The 21,007-nt window shown below is 42.6% G+C and overlaps 1 long non-coding RNA gene across 2 annotated transcripts in view; it reads left to right on the plus strand.

Annotated features, from left to right (window-relative positions):
* LOC138753907 (uncharacterized) overlaps nt 1–21,007 on the plus strand; it is a 105,167-nt gene that overhangs the window by 68,732 nt on the left and 15,428 nt on the right. Inside the window, exons 2-4 of one of the 2 annotated variants that reach the window (XR_011351505.1) lie at nt 6,922–7,014; nt 7,101–7,194; nt 8,264–8,565. This is a non-coding gene — a long non-coding RNA (uncharacterized lncRNA). The remainder of the gene's footprint in view (nt 1–6,921; nt 7,015–7,100; nt 7,195–8,263; nt 8,566–21,007) is intronic. The other variant, XR_011351506.1, reaches the window with a different exon arrangement.

The raw sequence follows: 21,007 nt of genomic DNA on the forward strand, positions 1-21,007 counted from the left end.
CTTTCCGTGAATGTTACTAATGGTGAGTGCTACTAACAGTGAGTGTTACTTTCCGTGAATGTTACTAACAGTGGGTGTTACTTTCCGTGAATGTTACTAATGGTGAGTGTTACTTTCCGTGAATGTTACTAACAGTGGGTGTTACTTTCCGTGAATGTTACAAACAGTGAGTGTTACTTTCCGTGAATGTTACTAATGGTGAGTGCTACTAACAGTGAGTGTTACTTTCCGTGAATGTTACTAACAGTGGGTGTTACTTTCCGTGAATGTTACTAATGGTGAGTGTTACTTACAGTGAATGTTACTTTCCGTGAATGTTACTAACAGTGGGTGTTACTTTCCGTGAATGTTACTAATGGTGAGTGTTACTTTCCGTGAATGTTACTAACAGTGAGTGTTACTTTCCGTGAATGTTACTAATGGTGAGTGTTACTTTCCGTGAGTGTTACTTTCCGTGAATGTTACTAACAGTGGGTGTTACTTTCCGTGAATGTTACTAATGGTGAGTGTTACTTTCCGTGAATGTTACTAACAGTGGGTGTTACTTTCCGTAATGTTACTAACAGTGAGTGTTACTTTCCGTGAATGTTACTAACAGTGAATGTTACTTTCCGTGAATGTTACTAACAGTGAGTGTTACTTTCCGTGAATGTTACTAACAGTGGGTGTTACTTTCCGTGAATGTTACTAATGGTGAGTGTTATTTTCAGTGAATGTTACAAACAGTGAGTGTTACTTTCCGTGAATGTTACTAACAGTGGGTGTTACTTTCCGTGAATGTTACTAATGGTGAGTGTTACTTTCCGTGAATGTTACTAACAGTGGGTGTTACTTACCGTGAATGTTACTAATGGTGTGTGTTACTTTCCGTGAATGTTACTAACAGTGAGTGTTACTTTCAGTGAATGTTACTAACAGTGGGTGTTACTTTCCGTGAATGTTACTAATGGTGAGTGTTACTTTCCGTGAATGTTACTAACAGTGTGTGTTACTTTCCGTGAATGTTACTAATGGAGAGTGTTACTTTCCGTGAATGTTACTAACAGTGAATGTTACTTTCCGTGAATGTTACTAATGGTGAGTGTTACTTTCCGTGAATGTTACAAACAGTGAGTGTTACTTTCCGTGAATGTTACTAATGGTGAGTGCTACTAACAGTGAGTGTTACTTTCCGTGAATGTTACTAACAGTGGGTGTTACTTTCCGTGAATGTTACTAACAGTGGGTGTTACTTTCCGTGAATGTTACAAACAGTGAGTGTTACTTTCCGTGAATGTTACTAACAGTGGGTGTTACTTTCCGTGAATGTTACAAACAGTGAGTGTTACTTTCCGTGAATGTTACTAACAGTGAGTGTTACTTTCCGTGAATGTTACTAACAGTGGGTGTTACTTTCCGTGAATGTTACTAACAGTGAGTGTTACTTTCCGTGAATGTTACAAAAGTGAGTGTTACTTTCCGTGAATGTTACTAATGGTGAGTGCTACTAACAGTGAGTGTTACTTTCCGTGAATGTTACTAACAGTGGGTGTTACTTTCCGTGAATGTTACTAATGGTGAGTGTTACTTTCCGTGAATGTTACTAACAGTGGGTGTTACTTTCCGTGAATGTTACAAACAGTGAGTGTTACTTTCCGTGAATGTTACTAATGGTGAGTGCTACTAACAGTGAGTGTTACTTTCCGTGAATGTTACTAACAGTGGGTGTTACTTTCTGTGAATGTTACTAATGGTGAGTGTTACTTACAGTGAATGTTACTTTCCGTGAATGTTACTAACAGTGGGTGTTACTTTCCGTGAATGTTACTAATGGTGCGTGTTACTTTCTGTGAATGTTACTAACAGTGGGTGTTACTTTCCGTGAATGTTACTAATGGTGAGTGTTACTTTCCGTGAATGTTACTAACAGTGGGTGTTACTTTCTGTGAATGTTACTAACAGTGGGTGTTACTTTCCGTGAATGTTACTAACAGTGGGTGTTACTTTCTGTGAATGTTACTAACAGTGAGTGTTACTTTCCGTGAATGTTACTAACAGTGGGTGTTACTTTCTGTGAATGTTACTAACAGTGGGTGTTACTTTCCGTGAATGTTACTAATGGTGAGTGTTACTTTCCGTGAACGTTACTAACGGTGGGTGTTACTTTCCGTGAATGTTACTAATGGTGGGTGTTACTTTCCGTGAATGTTACAAACGGTGAGTGTTACTTTCCGTGAATGTTACTAACAGTGGGTGTTACTTTCCGTGAATGTTACTAATGGTGAGTGTTACTTTCCGTGAATGTTACTAACAGTGAGTGTTACTTTCCGTGAATGTTACTACTGGTGAGTGTTAATTTCCGTGAATGTTACAAACAGTGAGTGTTACTTTCCGTGAATGTTACTAATGGTGAGTGTTACTTTCCGTGAATGTTACTAACAGTGGGTGTTACTTTCCGTGAATGTTACTAATGGTGAGTGTTACTTTCCGTGAATGTTACTAACAGTGAATGTTACTTTCCGTGAATGTTACTAATGGTGAGTGTTACTTTCCGTGAATGTTACTAACAGCGAATGTTACTTTCCGTGAATGTTACTAATGGTGAGTGTTACTTTCCGTGAATGTTACAAACAGTGGGTGTTACTTTCCGTGAATGTTACTAACGGTGAGTGTTACTTTCCGTGAATGTTACTAACAGTGAATGTTACTTTCCGTGAATGTTACTAATGGTGAGTGTTACTTTCCGTGAATGTTACTAACAGTGAATGTTACTTTCCGTGAATGTTACTAATGGTGAGTGTTACTTTCCGTGTATGTTACTAACAGTGAATGTTACTTTCCGTGAATGTTACTAATGGTGAGTGTTACTTTCCGTGAATGTTACTAACAGTGAATGTTACTTTCCGTGAATGTTACTAACAGTGAATGTTGCTTTCCGTGAATGTTACTAATGGTGAGTGTTACTTTCCGTGAATGTTACTAACAGTGAATGTTACTTTCTGTGAATGTTACTAATGGTGAGTGTTACTTTCCGTGTATGTTACTAACAGTGAATGTTACTTTCCGTGAATGTTACTAATGGTGAGTGTTACTTTCCGTGAATGTTACTAACAGTGAATGTTACTTTCCGTGAATGTTACTAACAGTGAATGTTGCTTTCCGTGAATGTTACTAATGGTGAGTGTTACTTTCCGTGAATGTTACTAACAGTGAATGTTACTTTCCGTGAATGTTACTAATGGTGAGTGTTACTTTCCGTGAATGTTACTAATGGTGAGTGTTACTTTCAGTGAATGTTACTAATGGTGAGTGTTAATTTTCCGTGAATGTTACAAACAGTGAGTGTTACTTTCCGTGAATGTTACTAATGGTGAGTGCTACTAACAGTGAGTGTTACTTTCCGTGAATGTTACTAACAGTGGGTGTTACTTTCCGTGAATGTTACTAACAGTGGGTGTTACTTTCCGTGAATGTTACAAACAGTGAGTGTTACTTTCCGTAAATGTTACTAACAGTGAGTGTTACTTTCCGTGAATGTTACTAACAGTGATTGTTACTTTCCGTGAATGTTACTAACAGTGAGTGTTACTTTCCGTGAATGTTACTAACAGTGGGTGTTACTTTCCGTGAATGTTACTAATGGTGAGTGTTACTTTCAGTGAATGTTACTAATGGTGAGTGTTACTTTCCGTGAATGTTACAAACAGTGAGTGTTACTTTCAGTGAATGTTACTAATGGTGAGTGTTACTTTCCGTGAATGTTACTAACAGTGGGTGTTACTTTCCGTAAATGTTACTAACAGTGAGTGTTACTTTCCGTGAATGTTACTAACAGTGAATGTTACTTTCCGTGAATGTTACTAACAGTGAGTGTTACTTTCCGTGAATGTTACTAACAGTGGGTGTTACTTTCCGTGAATGTTACTAATGGTGAGTGTTACTTTCAGTGAATGTTACTAATGGTGAGTGTTACTTTCCGTGAATGTTACAAACAGTGAGTGTTACTTTCCGTGAATGTTACTAATGGTGAGTGCTATTAACAGTGAGTGTTACTTTCCGTGAATGTTACTAACAGTGGGTGTTACTTTCCGTGAATGTTACTAACAGTGGGTGTTACTTTCCATGAATGTTACAAACAGTGAGTGTTACTTTCCGTGAATGTTACTAACAGTGGGTGTTACTTTCCATGAATGTTACAAACAGTGAGTGTTACTTTCCGTGAATGTTACTAACAGTGAGTGTTACTTTCCGTGAATGTTACTAACAGTGGGTGTTACTTTCCGTGAATGTTACTAACAGTGGGTGTTACTTTCCATGAATGTTACTAACAGTGAGTGTTACTTTCCGTGAATGTTACAAACAGTGAGTGTTACTTTCCGTGAATGTTACTAATGGTGAGTGCTACTAACAGTGAGTGTTACTTTCCGTGAATGTTACTAACAGTGGGTGTTACTTTCCGTGAATGTTACTAATGGTGAGTGTTACTTTCCGTGAATGTTACTAACAGTGGGTGTTACTTTCCGTGAATGTTACTAACAGTGGGTGTTACTTTCCATGAATGTTACTAATGGTGAGTGCTACTAACAGTGAGTGTTACTTTCCGTGAATGTTACTAACAGTGGGTGTTACTTTCCGTGAATGTTACAAACAGTGAGTGTTACTTTCCGTGAATGTTACTAATGGTGAGTGTCATTTGCTTCTTCTTACTTTTCATTTTCCTCCACGTATAACTTATATTTTTACAACCAAATTGTGTGCACATTTCATTATCAACCTCTCTAACCAAGAATTCCTTAACAATGTCCACAAGAAGTTCTACAGCATGGTAAAAAAACAGAAGAAAGTTTAATTCAGAGTGCATCACGGAGTTAATGGCACAGTTTAAGTAATAATTGTGAGAAGAATTTAAAAACAGCTTGGGCCAGATTGAAGTCAAACTTGAACAGTTTTGTTCAGCAGGTGAAGACACCACTCAGGAAGGTTCTTGTAGGGTTTGCAGAGAGAGATTTGTTGTTCCAGGTTTTCCACAACTGAGGTACCACCATTAATCAACTCAATGTCTTGCTGATGAAACTTGCCCCATCAGGGTTTTCCAGATGGTAACCTCTTTCTTTGAGGCTATCACAGAGTTCCTTTCTGTTCCCGTTATTCCAAGAGAAACATCAGACAGATAACACTTCCAGCCATCCACTGCTCTGGAACTTTCTGTTTCCAACCGGGTTTTCCTGGCTTGCATTGTTCAGCTGCTTTCAGTGTCACACACAAGCTGAGAGGGCTTGTTGAGATTGGTCTCCTCTCTCTCCAAGTGAGACTGCCAGAAAGCCCATGTGACTCACTCACTTGCAAAAAAAAAACCCACCTTCTTCAGCAAACAACAGGAGTTCTCCTCTCTTGGTCAAGCTGTTGTCTTAAATAATCAAAACCCAGGGGTGACCTTTCTGTGAGCACACTGTAGGTACTTTTAAATAGCCAGTTTTTCTCCTCCAAATAATGGTCTATTCATTTCATGATGTCATTTCAATTAGCACCTACTTGTGAAATGTGAAACTCTCCATAGATCCTGCAAAGTTACTGAATATGAACTCTTCAGTATTTCAAATAAGATCTGTTTTAAAATGTGTCTATGCATGTAACCTACTCTAATTTTACCAAATTCTTCCCAATATTTATACATTACAAAGATCATTGAGGATTATTGCCGTGAAGTAATGAATCAATATGCCAAGTGCAGAGAAGTTATGTCAGAATTGTATCATCGGGATTTTAAACCTTCATTGATATCTCGTGCTCGACTCCACATTAGAGTTTATAATAGTTGAAGGAACTGGTTGAGTTCAGTGGGTGAGGCTCAGACGTATATTGATGATCGTCCTTCTGCATCACACCCCATGTGAACTGTTTTTTCATGACTTGGGATGATTAATTACTGCTACTTTTAAGGTTTCTATCACTTACTGTACAAAGTCCATAGGATGAAGATTGTTTGGTTGTTTCTAATTTGCTTTAATAATATTATCTGAACTGAATAATCCATTTGGATTGCAGTTATGTCAGGGGTTCTCTTGGTATTCAATTCATTGAGTTATTTAATATTCATGACAAGAATATTGAGTAGTATACTTTTTTTTACTTAGCAATAAAGATGGAAACAATTAATTTTGGTACTTATTACATTTATTTTAAAAATTGTGTGAGAAATTTTGCAAATGATTTTTTGTTATGCTTGGTTGAAGTCTAAACATAAGCTTGTTCTAATTAGAAGTGCAGAGAATATTTACACTTGAAGCCTAGGAGCGGGAAATAAAATGCATAGCAGAGAGGTATTTGAGGACATTTTATATGTGGGGAGCTTGTTGTTGATTTTTTCCAGCAGTTGTCTGGAGGTGGGAAATAAGGACTAGGGTGGGGGAGGAGCAGAATGTTTTTCAAATATTGCTATGGCACTGGGAATTTTATAAACACTAGCTTTCTGCAGCTTATCTTCAATGCTCTTTTGGTTTCATGATGCAAAGTTGATGTCTGGGACTTGAATAACACATGTCTTAATCATTCCACACTATTAGGTTTTAATAATGGCTAATCAATTCAATTTTGTTACTTGGAATGTGAATGGATTAAACCACCCAATAAAATGAATGTGTTCTCACATGTCAAGCAACTTAAAACTGCAGTCACTTTTTTTTTACAAGAAACACAAATTCATAGATGTAACACTCTTATCATAAGTCCTGGTGGAGGGCACAACACTTTCATTCTACTTTTCAAGTTAAAAGCCGCAGGTTTCAATACTTATTAATCAAAATATTCCCCTTGTTCAGCTTAGAGTAGTACAAGATACAAATGGTTGTTATTTTAGTGTCCCTGTGAAATTATATAATTAGGTAATATCTATGCTCCTAATTTAGATCTGTGTTATTTTGAACTTTTTTTTCATCCCTACAGACCTGAGTTTATATTCTCTGGTACTTGATGTGGATTTTATTTGCTGGTTAGATCATGTTTTGGATTGTTCCTCTCTTAACCCTGCCATTATGAGTAAGTCCACCTTAGCAATTAATTCTTTTTTTTTAAATTAAATTATGGTATTTCTGTGGTCTGACATTTTTTTTTCATTCTAATAGGAGAGAGAATTACTCTTTTCACATGATCACCATACTTTATCAATGATTGACTATTTTCTTATTGATAACCAACTGATTTCACAGACCCATTCTTGTGAGTATCAAAGTATTGTAATATTGGACCACATAATAAATTATCTTTATTATTTCCTCACTTGCCTTAAGTTTGCTGGTGTTGGCTTTTTAACACATCATTACTCTCAGATAATTTTTTTAAAATTTATGGAGGAACAGATAACATTTTTCTTGGAACTAATTACATTAGGAACTGCTAGTTTGATTGTATGGGACAGTCTGAAAGCTTATCTTAAGGGGAAAATTATTTCTTATACTATAATTTAAAAAGGCTAATAAAGAAAAAAATAGAATTAATTACTCAAATTAAACAATTAGATAAGCAATACACTCAGTTTAAAAATCCTGAATTATGTAAAAAGCAAATCAAACTGCAAAATAAGTTTGATCTCTTCACCACACATCCAATTGAGTGTCAATCTTTAAAGAATAAATCCCAGTTTTATATTCATGGAGATAAACCTGGTAAACCATTAGCTAATCAATTGAGGGGTTTTGAAGCTAAGCATCAAATTACAATTCAAATGGAAAATGGCCATATAACTACAGATCATTCTGAGTTACAGGATACTTTGAGGAAATTCTACTCAGGAATCTACACTTCTGAATTTACAAATGTTAATAATATGATGGAGGATTTTTCTGGATTGTTTAAATATTACCACATTATCCTCAGATGATAGAATGAGTTTAGACAAGCCTATATTCCAAGAGGAAATATATCTCTTTATTACACACATTTAAATCTCCAGGACCTGATGAGTTCCCTGTGGAGTTTTTAAAATAATTCTCTCAATTGCTTGCACCTCATTTAGGTTCTGTATTATCTGACTCATTTAAACATGGTAAATTACCAGTATCATTCAATGAGGCATGTATTTCACTCAAATCAAAGAAAGGTAAAGATGCAGTGGAGTGCTCCTCCTACAGGCCAATTTCTTTATTAAACCTGGATGTTAAAATTCTGGCCAAGGTTCTGGAGATCATTTTGCCTTCAATTGTTTTGGAAGATCAGAATACTTTTATATATAAAAAAACATCTTATTTTAATATTGTCATTTAATGAATATTTTATATTTACCTTCTAGTGCAGTCCCTGAATGTGTTCTCTCTCTAGATGCTGAGAGAGAGAGAGAGAGAGAGAGAGACCAAATGGCTGGCCCAAGTGTTTCTCTTGAAATAAGGGAAATGAAAGGGAATCTTTGGTGACCTGCAGGAGAAAAAGTTATCATTTGGAAAACCGTGATGGGGAAAGTTTCTTTTGCAAGACATTGATGTGGATGATCAGAGGCAATCAGTTTGTGTGTGTCCAACAATCAACAAATCTCTCCCTGAAACCAAAAGGAACCTTCCTGAGTGGTAACCAATTACCATTAAACACCAAAGCCTGGTAAATTTCATAAATGTTAAATTTTGTGCACAGTATAAGAATTGCCTGCAACCAGTACACTTGGAGGAATGGGAAGTTAGATTGGACTGTAAATCAAATAACTTTTCTGAACTTATACACATTACCTACATGTGCATTTAGAATTAGAAGGGAGTTAAATTAATAGTAATAAGTTAAAGTTTGATCCTGATTTTATGTTTAAACAAAATTAGAAGTAACATTTTGTTTAAGTAATCATTTGTCTTGGTAAATTTCTATTGCTGCTGGGTTTTGGGGTCCTCTGGGCCCGTAACAGTGCCCTACTACTTCATTTCTTACTAACTCTCAATTGTCTCAGACTTTCAGTTAGCAAAGGAGTACCCACCAAGGATGCCTCTTAAGTCCACTACTTTTTGATTTGGTTGTAGACCCATTAGGGATTGCATTTTGGGAGTGTCAAGATATCTCTGGATTTGGTTCAATCACCTTTTCCAACCAGTTTTCCAAGATTCTGCTTTTCACATTTGGCACAAAATGAGTATTGAATGTTTCAGAAATTTTTTTGATAATAGTTTTTCATTATTTCAACAATCTCTGAGAAGTACAATTTACCGAATATTCATTTTTTTTTTAGATATTTGCAAATCAGGCTCTTTATTCAATCTCAAATACCTGGTTTTCCTAGGGTACCAGATGTGAAGGTCAAGGTTATGTTTTTTTTAAAGTTTACAACCTTTGCACAAATGTTTAATATCCTTTATTTATAATGAAATGACTGACCTAAGTTATGCCCCGATACTGCTTGGGAACAGGATTTAAATGTGTCCATATCAGAAGCAATCTGGGATTCAATTTTAGGTTCGTCCATATGATATCATTATATCATTACAATTTAAAGTTGTACATAGGCCCATATTTCCAAAGCAAAATTATCTCATATCTATCGAGAGGTAAATTCATTTTTCTGATAAATGCGAGAGAGATGAGGCCTCTTTAATTCATATTGTTTGATTGTATCCTAGTCTTGAAAAGTACTGGAAGGAGCTTTTCCAAATTTTATCTTGAATCTTTGATATAAAGTTAGAACCAAATGCTTTGGTAGCTCGTTTCAGTACAACAGAAGAAGATGATATTTTGCTGACTCCAAATAAATGTTGCATTTTGTCTTTCTCTTTTGGCCAGACGTGCTATACTACTTGGGTGGAAGGACACTGTCCTGCCCACACTTGCTCAGTGGCTGAACGATATTATGTTTTGTTTAAGTTTAGAAAAGATTTGACATTCAATTAATAATTCTAGCATTAGATTCCAAGCGTTGTAGGGACCGCTTTTGAATGATTATCACAATCTTTAGATATATTTTATAATCTGAAGTTTTGTTGGCTATTTTCATTTCATTTTTAGGAGTAAAGTTTATTATTGTTTCTTTCTGCCATGCAACATTTTTCTGGGTATGGGTTTTGATTAATTTTTGAATTTTTTTCTTTTATTTTCTTTTTATATATTTTCTTTTGCTATGTTATTACGGATGCGATGTCATATGTTGGTGTGTGTGATTTCTTACTTACGTTTTGCATTCCGTATGAACTATGTACTGGTTTGGGTTTTTTTCTCTATAAAATCAATAAAAATATATTTTTTTAAATAAACAGCGACAAGGAGGTCTCGCGAGACCTGGCTGTGGTGGCCGCCATGTTGTATTTGTTGTTTAATTGAGAATGAATGGTAGGTGCAGTGGTCATGGAAGAAACAGGTTCCTTGTATGTCCAGAATAGCACTCAGGTTGGGGGGGGTTGCGGGTGGACATGACGTTGACCCTGCCTGTATTTAATATGCGGTCATTGTTAAATTCCAAACTAACTAAAATTCCCTGCTTGTTTATTTTGTCTTTTTTTTACAGAGGTGCCAGAGCACTGTTCCAGTGAGCTCTGGCAGCTCTGCACCCCTGCTCTCTTCTACAGAGTTGTTGATGTGAGGTGGAGGGTGTTTGTTCCTGGTCCTTTTGAGGTCCAGGATCATTGCCTCCATCTTGTCCACATTGAGACTCAGGTTGTTATTTTCCACTCACCAATCCCTGTTAACTGTCCCTCATCAATCCTTTCCTTTCCAAATACTGAAATACCACATCCCTCTGAATCTTCTCCAGTAATTATTCCATGACTGATGTGAGGTTTATTGCCCTGTCGTTCCCTGGCTGGTCCTTATAGCTCTTTGTGAATAAAGGCCCAACACTAGATTCCCTCCAATCTTCTCATACCTTGCCATCCTTATGATAATGTGAATATCACTGCCATGTCCTACAGGTTCTTCTTCAGCTTTCCACAAGTTCTGAGGGATTTATGTAGCTATATGTGCTTTAAGATCTCTTTATATGGTAATATGGAAATATTCCAAAATATTCATTTCTACTAACTCTTAAATGTCATTGTCCTTCAACCTCTCACCTCATGTGGATGATAAACGTCTCCATGGTAAACATAGATGCAAAGTATCTCGTCCACCTCCTGTGGCTCTTCATACTGACAACCACACTGATCCTTGAGGGAACTTGTTCTCTTCCTAGTTACCATTTTGCTCTTCATCTATTTGCTGAATCTATTTGGATTTTCCTTCATCTTTATGACCAAAGCTTCTTACATTCTCTTTTTGCCCGATTTCCCTCTTGTGAACTCTTGTACCCCTCAACAGATTCACCTGATCCCAGCTGCCTACACCTGACATGCACGATCTTCAATTTCCTCATCAGAGACTCAATATTCCTTCTAAGCCAGAGCTCCTTTTTCCTGCCAACCCCCACACCCCCCCCCACCCCACCCACTCCAACAGCAACATGCTGACTCTGGTAATTTACCACTGATGGTGCTTTTGGGTAAAAACATAATGTGATGTGGCACCAAGCAAATTCCCAGAAATTGCCAAACTGTTATCCATTATGTATGTTCCCACCATCAGATTTAGGTTGGTGCTTCCAGGATTGATGGGAGTTGAGGGCTAGAATCCTGAAATTTGCAATGAGCCCAATTGTTGGACAGACTCTCCACTCGTGGAATGCAAAATATCGGAAGGTCTGCATGTGCTTGCTGTTATCCCTAAGTGAATGTTGACCTTTGGAGCATAGAAAATGCTAACATCTCACTAATGAACATTCTCACTTCATAAAACAGCAAGTTCAAATCTAATCTTCACCCCGAGCGGAGACTCTACCCTGTAGTGTCCACAGAAACAACAGGTGATTCCTTTATTAACATTATGACATGCAGCTTCTAGCCCATGCCACCCAATTGCCCCCAATTAACCTGGGTGGAAACAGGAGCCCCCCTGGGGAAAGCACATGGAAACATGGGAAGAACATACAAACTCCTTATAGACAGCATGGGATTCGAACCCCAGTCCCAATCACTGACACTGTAACAGCGTGGCACTAATCACTAAGTGGCCAAAAGATTTCCCCAAATCTTTCTACTATTGTCTTGGAAGTGCTAATTGTTTTCTAATTTTGAGCTAATAGAAGTGGCAATCCCACTTACTCATCCCCCTACATCTCTCCCTATTCCACTCCCATCTGCCCCCCTCTTCCCCAACTCGCTCACCCTCAGACCTCATCTCTTCCCCCCTCTCTGGTTAACTCCCACCCTCCTCCTACCCCTTGACCTCCCTATCCCCATCTCCCTCTCTGAACTCCCCAATCTTTTCCCTCCCCACCAACCCTCCATCTCCTCGCTTCAACCTTCCTCACTTTCCACCTCTCCAACCTCCCAAAAGCCCCACTCCTTCCAACCCCCAACCCTCCTCCTCCTCCCTCCAACCTCCCCCACCTTCCATCTACACCCTCTGACCTTCCCCCAACACCCTCCACAGCATCGATTCCCACTCTGACCCCTGCTTGGTTTCTACCATTCCCTCTGACATTCTCCTCTCTGAGATGAGGTGCTCGGTCCTCAGTAGAGGTCTCACCTTCATCCCCCTCTGCCCACACCCCCATGCCATGATGCCAAACTCTTCTTCTGTTGCCTCTACCTTCACGCCTATTTCCATGACACAACTCTCCATCCCCCATCCAACACCCCTTTTCCCACTTTAAGTCTTCTTCCTTCTTCTGGACAACTCATTCTGGTCAGCTGCCTACTCTCAACCTTTTTATCTCCAACTGCAACCATCTCAACTTTACCACCACCACCCCCCTTGTATTCCAACCTCACCTCCTCAGAATGCTCTGCCCTCCTCTCTCTCTGCAATAATCCCAACCTCACCATCAAACCTGCAGATCAGGGTGGTGCTGTTGTAGTAAGGTGCAGTGAATTCTACCTTGCTGAGGCAAGACAATAGCATTCAGCACCTCCTCCTATCAACCCTTCCCACACGACCCCACCATGGATTATCAAGTCACCATCTCCAACACCATCTCCAACTTCATCACCTCTGGTCACCTCTTTTCCACGGTCACCAACCTCATTGTCTCCCATACCCATACTGCTCATTTCAACCCTCTACCCAAGATACACAAACCAAACCATCCAGGTTGACCCATTGTGTCTGCATGCTCTTGTCCCACCGAACTAGTTTCATTTTACCTTGACTCCCCTGGTCCAATCCCTCCCCACCTACATCCACAATACCTCACATGCCCTCCATCTCCTCAATGACCAGATTCCATGAACTGGTCCACCTCATCTCACAATGGGTGTCCAATCCCTTTATACCTCCATCCCCCACACGGAAGGTCTTAAATCCCTTCGCTTCTTTCTGGACCAAAGACCCGACCAGTCACCCTCTACCACGACCCTCGGCTGCCTGACAGAACTTGTGCTCACTTTAAACAACTTCTCCTTTAACTCATTTCACTTCCTCCAAATCAAAGGAGTAGCCATGGGTACCCACATGAGTCCCCATTTGTGGGCTTTGTGAAGTAATCCATGCTGAAAGTCTCAACAGACAAGACTCCTCAACTCTTCCTCTGGAATATCAATGACTACATTGGGGCTGCATCAAACACCCACAATGAGCTTGACAACTTCACCAACTTTGTGGTCAACTTCCACCCCGATCTCAAACTCATCTGGTCCATCTCCGATAACATTTTCTCCTTCCTCGATCTCTCTGTCTCCATCTCGGGAGACAAGCTTTCCACCAACATACTACAAACCCTCCAACTCCCACAACTACCTGGACTACACCTCCTCACACCCTGTCCTCTACAAGGATTCCATCCCCTTCTCTCAATTTCTCCATCTCTGCCACATCTGTTCCCTAGATGAGGTCTTCCAGTCCAGATCTTTCAAAGTGTCTGCCTTCTTCCATAAACATGGCTTCCTCTCCACACAATCAACTCAGACATCACCCACATCTCCATTTCCCACTCATCTGCCCTGGGCCCCTCTTCCCCCAGATGCAACAAACATAGAATACCCTCTTATCCTCATCTACCACCCCATCAGCCTCAGCATCCAAAACATTATCCCCTGGAATTTCCGGAACTTACTACAGGATCCCATCACCAGACACATCTTTTCCTCTCCTCCTCTCTCTGCCTTCCAAAGAGACTGCTCCCTCCATGTCTCCCTTGTGCATTCATCCCTCCCCACTAATTCCCTCAACCCATCGGACCTTCCCCTATGGCCACAGGAGGGCCACACTTCAGCCCACACCTCCTTCCTCCAGGGCCCAAACAGGCCTTTCAAGTGAAGCAGCACGTGTGTATCCGCAGGACTGATTTACTGCATCCGGTGCCCCCTTTGTGGCTCTTCTCTACATCAGAGAAACTGGTTGCAGATTGGGAGATGGCTTTGATGAGCACCTTCACTCCATAAGCACCAATAACAGAGACCTTCCAGTAGCCAACCATTTTCAAATCTGTGTCCCACTCCCACACTCACGTCTGTCCATAGCCTCATGCACTGTCCCATCAAGACCACTCGCAAATTGGAGGAACAACACCTGTTACTTCGCAGACTACTGCAATTCACCAAGAAAATGTAATTGTTTTTCTTTTAAAACAATATATTTATTTATAGCTAATATTATAACATCTTAATTAAATTTACCCAAACTATGTACGAATATATATGTGTGTGTGTGTGTGTGTGTGTGTGTGTGTGTGTGTGTGTGTGTGTGTGTGTGTGTGTGTGTGTGTGTGTGTGTGTGTGTGTGTGCGTGTGTGTGTGTGTGTGTGCGTGTGTGTGTGTGTGCGTGCGTACATGCATGTGTTTCTTAGAAATATGGTGTTGAAATGTAGACTTTTAAAATGATGCCCAGAAGTAATCACGAAGGCGGTGGGAGAGTGACTGGACTGATGAAAACTCACAAATCCTTGTCGAGTTTCTTGCTGAGAAATATCCTTTTGTTCGAATGGTTGTCACAATTCCCCTTTTCCTTGCGTTGGGGAAACGAACCGAGTGACTTCCACAATGCTTCCAAAACCCCAGCATGGGACAGTCGAAATTACCTTCACCTTGGCCATGATTCGATGCAGCAATTCTCCTGCTTCTGTTACCCAGATACGGGTCAATCAAACTGACCTTTTCTTTGGTCACTGTGATTCAATAATTCCCCTGACAAGGAGAATCAACCGAATTGTCCATTTGACACAAAGTCACTCCACCTCCATGTTCATCAGGGGGCTGGTGGTCAATAATGTTTCTTTAAATGTCCCACTCACACGACTCTGTCACCACCTATTTTCCCGAATAAACAACCATTGTTCTTACTCTTCGGAATCAGAATCAGGCTTTATTGTCATGAACAAGTCAATTAATTTGATGTTTTGTGGCAGCGTCACAGTGCAAACATTCATATTATAACCATCTTACAACATTACTATTAAAAATCAAATAATAATAACACTAACAGGGCATGAATAGTAAGGCCTTATCTTTAGTTCATTGATCATTCAGGAATCTGGTGGCAGCGGGGAAGATGCTGTCCTTGTGCCGCTGAGTGGTCGTCTTCAGGCTCCTTTTCCCCGATGGTAGCAGAGTGAAGAGGGCCTGGTCTGGGTGGTGGGGCTCCTTGAGGATAGAGGCTGCTTTTTTAAGACACCACCTCATGTTGATGTCTACAATGGAGTGAAGTCTGATACCTGTGATGTCGCAGGCCGAGTTAACAACCTTCTGGAGTTTATTCTTGTCCTGAGAGTTGGCGCCTCTATACCAGTCAGTGATGCCAGACAGAATCCTCTCCACAGTACACCTGTAGAAGTATAGAAGAGTCTTCAGTGACATACTGAATCTCCTGACAAAGTATAGCCACTGCCGAGCCTTCTTTGTGATTGCATCAATGTGGAGACTCCATGACAGATCCTCGGAGATGTTGACACCCAGGAATTTGAAAGTTCTTGACCCTCTCCACTACTGAGCCCTCGATGAGGACTGGGTCATGTTCCACTGACCTCCTCCTGAAGTCCACAATCATCTCTTTGGTTTTGCTGACGTTGAGCACAATGCTGTTGTGACACCATTCAATGAGCTGATCCATCTCCCTCCCGTACACTTCCTCATTGTCGTCTGTGATTCTGCCGACAACTGTGGTGTCATCAGCAAACTTGTAGATGGTGTTGGAATTGTGCCTGGCCACAGAGTTGTGGATGTATAATGAGTAGAGTAGTGGACTAAGCATGCATCCTTGGGGTGTGTCTGTGTTGATAATCAGTGAGGAGGAAATGTTTCCAATTAGTACTGATTGTGGTTTCCAATGAGAAAGTCAAGGATCCATTTGCAGAGTTAGGTACAGAGGCCTAGAATTTGTAGCTTCTTGACCAGGACTGAGGGAATAATGGTATTGAAAGCCAAGCTGTAGTTGATGAAGAGTAGCCTTGTGTATGAATTGCGGTTTTCAAGGTGATCCAGAGCTGAGTGGAGAGCCAGAGATATTGCATCTGCTGTGGAGCGATTGTGACGACAGGCGAATTGAAGGGTGAACCAGACCTTTACTTAGGTACTCTTCCTCCAGAATATCAGCTTTGGGTATTGTCTGTACTTGATGATGCCATTCAGTCTCTCCACAACTGAATGGATGCAGCCGGTACTGACCCTTAAAGTGACAGTCACACTAAATGAAACAGGAACTCATAATACACATGATTTTCCGTCTGGGAACTCTCTAGCCAGATGGCATTAAAAACTACTTTTCCAGTGTCTCCTCACCTGCTCTCCTCTTCCCCCTCCCCCCTTCCCTTCACCCAGCCATCCCTCCTCCCCTTCATCACTGCTGTCCCCTCCCTCCCTTCACCACCTATCCCCTCCTGCCATTGCGACCACCCCTTGCCCCCAACCCTTTTATTCCGATGCCTGCCGACATTTTTCCATACCTTGATAAAGAGCTCAAGGCTAAAACGTCAGTTCTGTATTTTTACCTTTGCTAAATAAAGGACCCTGTTTGACCTACTGCATTTCTCCAGCATTGTGTTTTTACTTCACCTACAGTGTCTTATATGGGGTTGAGTCAGTTTCCAATATCTAGGATAGAATCCTTTCAATGCAGACATACAATGTACTACACTTGTAATGGCATGGAAATCACCCTTGCTCCAGTCACTTACACTGTGGCCAGAAGCTGCCTCAGAATTCAATGCTGGCTGATTATTTTCTCATTAGAACCAATTGAAGATCGGCATGGTGAACTATATGTTTGCTGCAGGGAGCTCTGCTTCGACAGAATCAAACAACTTCACATCAAAACAATTTTAATTTTGCTCACTCTTCTCTGAACCATCTATTGATTTATTATAACTGACCAGCATTGAGCAAAATGCCTCAGGGAATAACCAACCTTTCATTAGGGTTTGTACACTTAAATATAAAGTTGGATGAATTGCACTGCATTTTATATACACCAATAGCTTTCTATTCCTCTTGTTTGGTTAGAGCATTATTTAGTAAATTATATTAAATTATTCCATCAATTTTTATACATTTAATATTTTAAATTAAAAGATTTCCAGACAACATCCAGATAAACTGGAAAATATCATCTTGTAGTGGCTTTAACACTGTTAACTGAAGGATCGCATAACCAGACGGGTTGTGTTCAGTGAGCAAAACTGATTTATTTCAGGCTGCCTGGCTGGTCTTATATTCCCAGCCCGGACCTGGCTGAGAACTGCGCTGGGGGGCTCCGACGTCAACAGGGCGTCACGTGGGTCGCCAAGTGCAGGCTTCTGAGCCCAGTGCTGAGGTCGGGAGGAAACCCCCGATGGCGCCATTTGGGCCGGCTACCCGGCCACATGCGTGACAAGTGGGGCCGGCTCACCTGCAATGGTGTACCGCCACACAGCCCACCCCCCCACTCCAGAACCAGCGCCAATGTACTTTTTTGCCGGGTGGCCTCGCTTCTTGGGTTGGGCCACAACTACTGGCTCGGTGGAGTCGAGGTGGGCTGACTTTAACCTGTCCACTGTAAACAGTTCCCTCTTACCACCGATGTCCAGTGTGAAAGTGGATCCTGAACGCTAGATGACTTTGTACAGCCCTTCATATGGTCTTTGTAGAGGTGCAGTGGACGGGCCCTGCCTGACAAAAATGTACTCTGTGCAATACAGCTCGCTGGGGACGTAAGAGACCTGTGTGCTGTGTCTGGACGGTGGTGGGGTGTGAAGGAGTCTAAATGGGCCCGGAGGCGGGGAAGTAGACCATGCGGTGACTGCTGGGGGTTGTGAGGTGCGCTGACGAACTCACCGGGTAGGGCTAGCGATGCACCTTAGACCAGCTCAGCTGATGATACCTGTAGGTTTTCTTGGGATGTCGAGCGGATGCCCAGGAGCACCCAAAGCAGATCATCCACCCAGTCGGGGCCAGTGAGGTGGGCCATCGGTGCCAACTTAAGGTGGCAGTGCAATCTCTTGACTAGCCCATTGGCCTGTGGGTGATAGGCTGTGGTGTGATGTAGCTCGATCCCCAGCCTGTTAGAGAGCTGTGCCCAGAGTGCAGAGGTAAACTGGGTGCCCCGATCACTGGTGAGGTGGTTCGGGATGCCGAAACGGGCAATCCAACCATTCAAAAGTGCTCGGGAGCAGGAGTCCGTGGATGCATCTGGCATCGGGATCGCCTCGGGCCAACAAGTGGTGCGGTCTACTACTGGAAAAGGTAATGGTTACCTCAGGAAACGGGTAAGGGTCCAACGATGTCCACATGTATGTGGCTGAACCGTTCCCGGACGTGTTCGAAATCTTGTGTGGGTGCTCTGGTGTGCCTGTGTACCTTGGAAAGCTGGCAATGGGTGCAAGATCTGGCCCAGTCTGCAATTTGCTTCCAAAGCCCATGCCAGACGAAACTGTGGACCTGATGGAAGGGTGGGAAAGGTCATGGATATGATGGAAGACTTGCCTGCACCACTGCTGGGGTACCACTGGATGCAGGGTGCCCTTGGAGACATCATAAAGGATGGTGCCCTCACCGTGAGGAGTCGGGAGGTCCTGGAACCGTAGGCCCATGACAGCAGTCCTGAAGGTCCACGTCTCCTCATCGGACTTCTGGTCCCAGGTTAGCTGGTCGAAGTCGAGGCTGGGTGTCGCGCACAAATGGCTGGTTGTGAGAGTGCGTCGGTGACCACATTGTCTTTCCCCACCTTGTGCTGAATGTCGGTGGTGAACTCCGACACGAAAGCGAGGTGACGCTGTTGGCAGGCTGACCAGGGATCTCTTGCCATAGCGAGCACCTGAGAGAGGGGTTTGTGGTCAGTAAAAATGGTGCAAGGCCACCCCTCCAAGAAATAGTGGAAATGACACACCGCCAGGTACAAGCCCAGCAACTCACAATCGAAAGCTCTTTACTTGCACTCTGGCGGGTGAAGAATGCCAATGGTTTCCACTGTCCGTTCACCTGCTGCTCCAGGACGACACCGATGGTTGTGGCAGAGGCATTGATGGAGAGCACCATATGCAGGCTGGTGCATGGGTGGACGAGCAGGGTAGCCTTCATGAGGGCCTCTTTCGTGGCTTTGAATGCCCTGCCGGCCTCTGGAGTCCAGGTGAGTGTCTTGTCTTTGGCCACGATGAGGGCGAAGAGCGGCTGCATGATGCGCACAGCACCTGGAATGAAGTGGTTATAGAAATTGATCATACCTGCGAACTCCTGTAGTCCCTTGAGGTTGTCTGGGGATGGGAACTCCCTGACTGCAGCAATCTTCATAGTGGCCAGTGTAGCTCCTTTGGCCATAATGGTATGGCCCAGGAACTACATGGACTCTTTCCCAAACTGGCACTTGGCCGGATTGATTATTAGGCCGAAGTCGGCCAGTTGGGAGAAGAGGGTGCGCAGGTGAGACTTGTGTTGTGCCCAATCTCTGCTGGCGATAACGATGTCATCCAGGTAAATGAATACGAAATTCAAATCCCTGCCCTCTGTGTCCATGAGGCGCTGGAAGATCTGGGCGGCATTCTTGAGCCCGAATGGCATGCAAGCCGAAGGTGGGTGATGATGGCCATCTTGGGTATGTCCTCAGGGTGCACCGGAATTTGGTGATACCCACGCACCAGGTCGACCTTGGAGAAATCCCTCGCACCATGCAGGTTGGCCGTAAAGTCCTGGATGTGAGGGATCGGGTAACGGTCAGGTACTGCTGCATCGTTAAACCGTCGATAATCTCCGCAGGGGCGCCAGCCACCAGAGGCTTTTGGGACCAGGTGGAGTGGTGAGGCCCAAGGACAGTCGGAGCATTGAATGATCTCCAGCTCCTGCAGATGCAAGAACACTTCCTTCGCTATCTGGAGCTTGTCCAGCGGGAGACGGATGTCTTGGCATGGACCGGCGGGCCTTGGGTGGGGATGTAATGAAACACCCCATGGTGTGGTGAGGTGGCGCAGAAATGCGGCTTGAGGAGGGATGGGAACTCGTCCAGGATATGCTGAAACTCGTCCTTGGGTGTGCTGACCGTTTTCATCTGTGGCTGCTCTGTGCGGGAAGCATTGAGGTGAACGGATTGGAAGGTTCAGGCATCTACCAGTCGCCTACCTCGAATGACGACCAGGAGTCCGTGGGTGAGGAGCAAGTTGACACCCAGGATGGCGGTTGGAAGGGACGAAACGGTGAACTTCCATAAGAACTTCCACTGGCCAATCTGGAAGTGGACTGTCTTATCTCCATATGTTCAAATCTCCGTCAAATTGGCTGCACAGTGGGGAGGTCCTCGAGGCCGGTTCCAGGACTCAATGGCTGTGGCCGGGATGACGCTGATCTGGGCCCCGGTGTCGATGAGGAAGCGTCGGCCGGTGACTGAATCCCACAGGTAGAGAAGGCTGTGTTCTTGGGCCAGCCGCCGCATCCATTAACAGCAGCTGGCCTGCTTGTTTCCCTGGAACGAGCAGGGCTGACGAACTTCCGAGCCTTGGCTCCTCTAAGGTAAAAACATCATGAGATGGGACCGGAGAAGGAGTCACCCAGTACTAAGGAGTAACAGAATGCAGATGTGACCTTGTACACTCAAGATAAGCTTTGCACTAACAAGAATGATGTGCAGCAGACTAACAGAGAAG

Source organism: Narcine bancroftii, chromosome 2 (genome assembly GCF_036971445.1).
Source record: "Narcine bancroftii isolate sNarBan1 chromosome 2, sNarBan1.hap1, whole genome shotgun sequence".
Lineage (NCBI taxonomy): Eukaryota > Metazoa > Chordata > Chondrichthyes > Torpediniformes > Narcinidae > Narcine > Narcine bancroftii.